We start from the raw sequence: 6,757 nt of genomic DNA, 5'->3' as shown, positions 1-6,757 counted from the left end.
ACTCCACACGTACGAAGATATGCAATAGTATATGTCACATGATATCTATGACTTCAACTCATTAAATTGAAAAGGTACAATAATATATAGATACGAAACAGTGCTAACAATGACCGGCTGGTCTCTAATATTTTTACCCAAAAACTAAAGGTTTAAAACCATAATTATGTTTAACTAGGCAACACCGCAAATATTATTCGCAAAATGTTTTTCATTTGCTTACAAGAAAAAAAAATGGGAGAAATTAATCGTTCATTCCATCTTGTAATTTAAAAGATATTCTATAATGCTCCTTCTCATGTTTGTGACCCCCTCTTCTACTTCTTTTATTTCCAAGGGAGACTGAAGAAAACATTGCCTCGCCTGCAAATTTGACAAATCATATTTGTTACCAGGAAAGCTAAATGTATGGTAGAAGATAAAAAAATACATAGACTATATAGTTTCAAAAGCAGTAAATGTTTTAATGAATTTGACATTTTCTAATACGTAGACAACTACAGAATATCACAGTACCCATAGAGTACCACAGTATTACATATGTATATAATTAGTTACCAAAAAACCTACATATCCAAAAAAAGTGGTTTAAAGAATCAGGATTCAAGACCTCAACATTGGTATGATTGTGTTTATTCAATAATAAAATTTTGAGTGTCTTATAGGACTTGCACAAACTGAATGTACCCAGATCATGAATTGTCCTAATACATTCAAGGAGATTAGATAGACTATAATCATTAAATCAATACCCAGCCTATCACCGGTACCCATAGAGTACTATAGTACCCATAGATTATCACAGTAGTACATAGAACACATAGATAATTACAGATACATATCGAACAATAATCTTCACGAATCACCCAACTCAATAACGTTTACATAATATGCAGTACTGTACCACTCATATGTAATAATCTAGAATATATATACTACAATCTTCACATAATCAACTACAAAACAAACCATCAAACTTTTTTTGTATAGATTTGTGTCATAGACACCAAAAGACTTTAATATAATTAAACAACAAAACATATGTATATCGTACCTGGATCTAGCGCATTTATGGTTTGCGTGCCTTTCATCCTCATCTCCCCTGCGAAATCGATTTTATAAAAACCCTAGTTTTTTATTTTGTAAAATGAAAACCGTAAATTACAAAATCAAATTCGTACTCGATATATGAGTAAGCGTAGACATTGGAATGAATAGATGGCAACGAAAGTTGGCTTCTTCTGTTGTATACTACACCGGTGTTCCCGTCCGATTTGCAGAATAAACACCGTCCAATTTGCAGAATAGAAAGAAAGGAAAGAGAATAAAATTGGGTGTGATATGATGCGGTTAATAAGGGATTTGGGAAATTAGAATCACGTATATTAGTAATGGCGAGATTAGTGGGATTTTATTTCAACTTGCCAAATCATAAAACACGGCGTTAAAAATCACCGTAAGGGTAGTATAGGAACTATTTTACAAAAGGATGTGGGGCTAATGTTTTTTTGGGCTTGGGAGTAGCTTCTAATATGTTTTGCCACTAGGGATTCATATCTTAAAGCCCCTTTTTTTTTTTCTCCGAAAACCAGACATTTATTAGGCCACAGTGGCCAGGATTTGAGGAAGGGACGAACCCTCATTACAAATATTGCTAAACAACTTAGCTATCGTATGAGCAAGATTGTTGCGCGATTGTTTAACAAGTTGAAAAATAACCCTACCAAAAGAAGATGCAATAATTAAACACTCTTCTATAAAAACACCGAATGAAGACGAAGCAAAATCCTTCTTATTAAGCGCGTCAATAACCATGAAATTGTCCCCTTCAATAATAATCCTTCACCAGCTCTTTTCCCGCGCCATGACCATCGCTTTTAGTGCTGCATGCGCCTAACTCTCTATCGCTTTCACTCTCCGTCTTCCATCCGATACACTGTCCTTCCCAATCTCGATTGACGATGCCAGTATAATAACAGCTGCCCCCTAGCGGTAAAAAAACATCAAAATTTATCTTAATAAATCCATTTGGTGGGGGTTTCTAGTGTGCTGGTATGTGTGAAGATAATCAGCCCCCCATTGCACCAACTCAGTTGAAGGGATGATATATGCTCCCCATTTCTTTCCTTATTCTGATTTTCCCAGGCCTTCCACACAATGATCATAGCCAACGTAAACCATTGCGTGTCAAGTTTCTCCCACATGGTTTCCAGCCAGCTCCCCAGCGACATACTGGTTTCAAAGAAAGGAAGAGCAAAAGGGCTTGAACTCCACACTGTATTCATACCACGACAATTCAAAGCCACGTGCAAGATAGGCAGGAACCAATGATTTCTCGACGAAATAGTTCAGCACTAGATGGCTGGATGTTGGATCATATTCTCCATAGGAAAATACGATTTTTGGGGGGAATTTGTATCTGCCATAATTCCTTCCATTCCATTGCTATTGTCCCGCTACTTAACGCCTCATTCTGGACCCTAGGATTGCCCAGCATACTTCCTCTAGCTAATAGATTATGATAGCATGAGTTAACCGTAAACTTACCTGTATTCGAGAAATACCAAATCCATATATATATCTTCCGCCAACGAACTTCCAATCGGGATTGAACAAATTCTTTCGTGATCGATTGGCCAGAAAACTTCTTCGATCATCTCTTTGTTCCATATACATTCTCCCGGGACGAGCAAATCCGTAACCGTATTCGGGTAGGCCGTATTAATAGGCCTCTTTGTAATGATTTTGTAACTCCCGTCATCTTGCATCCATGGGTCCGCCCACATAAATGTACCTTCGCCATTGCCGATTCTTTTTCGTAGTCCCGTGGCCAAAGAGTTTCGGACTTGCCAAATGCATCGCCATGTGGTTGAAGGCCGTGTACGGATCGCAGCTGTAGCCAGATTACCGTGAGGAAAATATCAAGCTTTCATCAACCTCGAAAGAAGAAGGTCCGACCGAGTTAAAATCCTCCAAGCTTGCTTCGTAATCAAAGCTATATTGAAAGTTCTCAAGTCGCGAAAGCCCATCCCTCCGTGCTCTTTCGACTTGCACATCTCTTTCCATGCTACTGACGCCTTCTTTTTATTATCTCCATTTCCCCACCAAAATCTCTTGATAATGGCTTCTAACTCTCTAATGAGCCCGATTGGAAGAAGGAAGCAACTCATCACATAAGATGGAATTGCTAGAAGTACGGACTTGATAAGAACCTCCTTCCCCGCGTTCGACAGTTGCTTCTCCCCCCATCCTCTAACTCGAGCCCAACGGTCCCTTAGGTACCCAAAGATCTCTTTTTTCGTTCTTCCTAGTCATGCTGGCATCCCAAGGTATTTGTCGTGGCGATCGGCGATTTTGAATCCCAGGATATGATGAATTCTATCTCTTTGAGTCTCCACGGTAGTCAGGCATAATGTAACATTTGATTTTATCATAATTCACCACCTGGCCTGCAGACACTCGTGCGTACTTGCTTAAAGTATTTTTGAGCATATTAGCGTCCTCCTCTGTTTCTTGGGAAAAAATCAGCGTATCATCGGCAAAACATAGGGAAGTAAATGGTTGGTGCTGATGGCGCAATCCGAACGCCTTTAAGCTGCCCTCATTCCTCCGACTTGGTGATCAACGCTATGAGAGCTTCGGCACAGCATATGAACAAATATTCAAGAACACACGAAATTCCATAACAGTACATAAGAACATAGAACACAATAGCAGACTGAATTACATAATGAGATACACAAGAACAAGATGGTGGAACAATACATAAAAACATAAAAACAACATTACATACGAACATAAAAACAATACATAAATAGCACCAAAATCTCCAACATAATTTGTTTTCAAGAACATAACAACATATTACATAATGAGATACACATACGTCCATGAGATTATTAGTGCAATTCACAACCATTTTTTCCTTGAACTCTTTTTCTCCAATTCCTCTTCACGCATGTTAATATTTCGAAGCAAGCCATGAGTAATTTGATGAGATCTTTCGCACATTCGGGGATCAATCCAGGAAAAGTAGCTACAACCTCGAATCCTCTAAAACGTCATTTTTTTTCTAAACAAATTACTGGTTAATTTTCTAAAATTGTAACTAAATAAAAACTTATTATTAACACTACTTTGTAGTTGTCACATGTCGCGTAACGTCTCCCCGGATTAAAGCGGTCCATGAAGTTTCTGTGACCACCGTATGATATGTGATAATCCTTAAGTGGCAGTGGTTGTCTCTAATTTAGTTCTTGGAAGTTATTAGAGATATGTATTGAGTAGTTAATAGCATTATCCTTATTATTAGTATTAGTAAGTTAATTAACCTCTATCAATGTACGGCAATATAGCCATAATGTTTGTACGTTGAAAAGGATATGTGAAATATAGTCTTCTTCCTTTCAACTTCTTCTTCTTCTTTTCTTTGCTTACATCATCTCTGTTACCATTCTTATCACCGTACTTGCTTCCATTCTTCAGTTGACAAAGAAAATAGAATGGAAATTCCAGGGTGACGGCAACAAAAAAAATTGAGGAAATATTGAACCATACCACAGTCCACAAAAGAACAGGGGAAGAGAAAATGGGCACAAAATGGAGGAAAAATTAAATACGTGGTTAACAAGTTTGTGAAGAGACGCCTTTGCCCCTGCCAAACTCGCGTGAATAGTGTGTGTGTAAGATTCCGGGGAAAATTGCCGAAAAATGGCAATTTTAAAGCACCGTGCAACGAAAAATTGAGTTTAGGTAAACTCGTGCAACTTTTTTTTGTTTGGGGCAAAGTGGAAAATGACCCTAAGTTGAGGGGGCACACTGCAATTTACCCTTTTCATAATGTTACTAGCAATATATCTCCAGTTAATTTTTTCTCATTAGCTTACAGGATTGATTTTTATTCATAGGATCTGGCCACCAATCATCTTTATTATTCTAATTTCAGGACTACATCTCTTTTGCCAATAAACTCATCCCTTTAATATTTAATTTTGACTTTTTCTTTTTTCAATTTTCTTTTAATATTTTTTGCTGCCGGTTTACGGTGTTGATTTTTTTTTTATAGTTTTTTTCGGCTTTTTTTTATCCGCCCGCCGCTGACCGTTAACAGTAATTGTATTGTCGTACTGTCAACGACAATACAATTACTGTAAACACAATAATATTATTGACAACCACATCAATATTACTTTTTTTTTTTTGAGTTTTTCATTTTGTTCGATTTGTTGACCGGTCAACGTAATAATATTATTGTCTACTATTGTAATATCCCGTCGTTGACAGTAAAAATAATTGCAACACAATAATATTAATATCAACCACATCAATATTTTTCTTTTGGTTTTTTATTTTGTTCGATTTGTTGACCGACCAACGTAATAATATTACTGTCTACTATTGTAATATTACTGTCGTTGACAGTAAAATTACTGTAAATACAATAATATTACTGTGGTTAACAGTAGTATTACTGCGGTTGACAGCACTATTACAATATTACTGTGATTGAAAGTAATATTACCGTCAACCACATCAATATTAATGTTTTTGGTTTTAATTATCACGGTCAACATATTAATATTATTGTTAACACAATAATAGTGATTTTTGTAGGAGTTGTGCTATTTCCACACTCAAATTTTCTCACTTCACCACCTTATTTTAAAAATAGGGTAAATAGAACTTAACCCCTTATGATTTGGACATTTTGCACATTACCCCTTTATGGTATGAAATTATGCACATAACCCCCTTGTGGTTTTGATATTTTGCACATGACCCCCTTATGGTATGAAATTAGACACATAACCCCCTTGTGGTTTTGACATTTTGCACATGACCCCCTTATGATATGAAATTGACACATAAACCCCATGAATAGAAAACTGGAAAAGGCTAAATTCTATCAAGTCAAAATAATTATTTTATAAAATGAAAAGTTTAATGTATTTTTTTGTAAAATGAGAAATATAATATATTATTGTGTTTTTTCTATTTTTTTTTTTATAAAACGTAATATATTAATGTACTTTTAAAAATAATTATTCTTGTTTTTGTTTTAGATTTTTCCAAAAGAATAATTAATCTACCGATACTTTTGCAATTACAACCTCCTGCCTTTTAAACTGCCGATACTTTTGCCTCCATCTCTTTATTTAAATGAGTTCAATTTCAACTTTTACACACTTAATTTCTCTCGATTAATTAAATGTATTCAATGTTCTCAATCGTCTCTTGTTTTCTCTCGCTCGAAATCATACAAAAGTTTTTCACATCTTTCTCAAAACAACGATCTTTGAAATTGTGTTTGCAGTATTGATTTTATATATATTTGTTTCAGACCCATGGAGATTAAAGTGGTATGTGTTCAATTTTAAAGCCTGTTGTTCTTAATATCTCTCATATTCTTATGTATTTCTGATTATTTGTCTATATTTTGCAGATTAAGATGTTCACCAATTAAACACAAGAAGTTGTCTCTGCCACGATTCACTGATTAATACAAGAAGTTTTCTGCATCAAGTTTTATTGTTTTTTGCTAATTATTATTTTCTTTTTTTATTTTATTAATAGTTTGCTGGTTCTGTGTTTTTTTCTTCTTGTGTGTTACTTTTATTTGGATTTGAGCGTTTAATTTACTTCTCTAAGCATGAAACAATTATCTGGATATAAAAAAAAAACACAGAAAAAGGAAAGAAAAGAAGTAATTGCCAAAAGTTTGGAGTATTCTTTGAATAGATATTTTGGTCCTTTAAAT

General features: G+C 35.2%; 1 long non-coding RNA gene across 1 annotated transcript; it reads right to left on the bottom strand.

The window, feature by feature from the left end:
• Positions 1–232: 232 nt before the first annotated feature.
• LOC148766311 (uncharacterized) lies at positions 233–1,508 on the bottom strand. The gene is made up of 3 exons (XR_016035114.1): positions 1,182–1,508; positions 1,055–1,102; positions 233–363 (listed from the first exon to the last, which is right to left on the bottom strand). It is a non-coding gene; the product is annotated as an uncharacterized LOC148766311 (long non-coding RNA).
• Positions 1,509–6,757: the final 5,249 nt, after the last annotated feature.

The sequence above is a fragment of the Erythranthe guttata genome, chromosome 12, assembly GCF_056151865.1.
Source record: "Erythranthe guttata isolate IM_541 chromosome 12, IM_541, whole genome shotgun sequence".
In the NCBI taxonomy this organism is placed as follows: domain Eukaryota; kingdom Viridiplantae; phylum Streptophyta; class Magnoliopsida; order Lamiales; family Phrymaceae; genus Erythranthe; species Erythranthe guttata.
The sequence above is the reverse complement of the archived record's forward strand: the minus strand, read 5'-3'. Positions and strand labels throughout refer to the sequence as shown.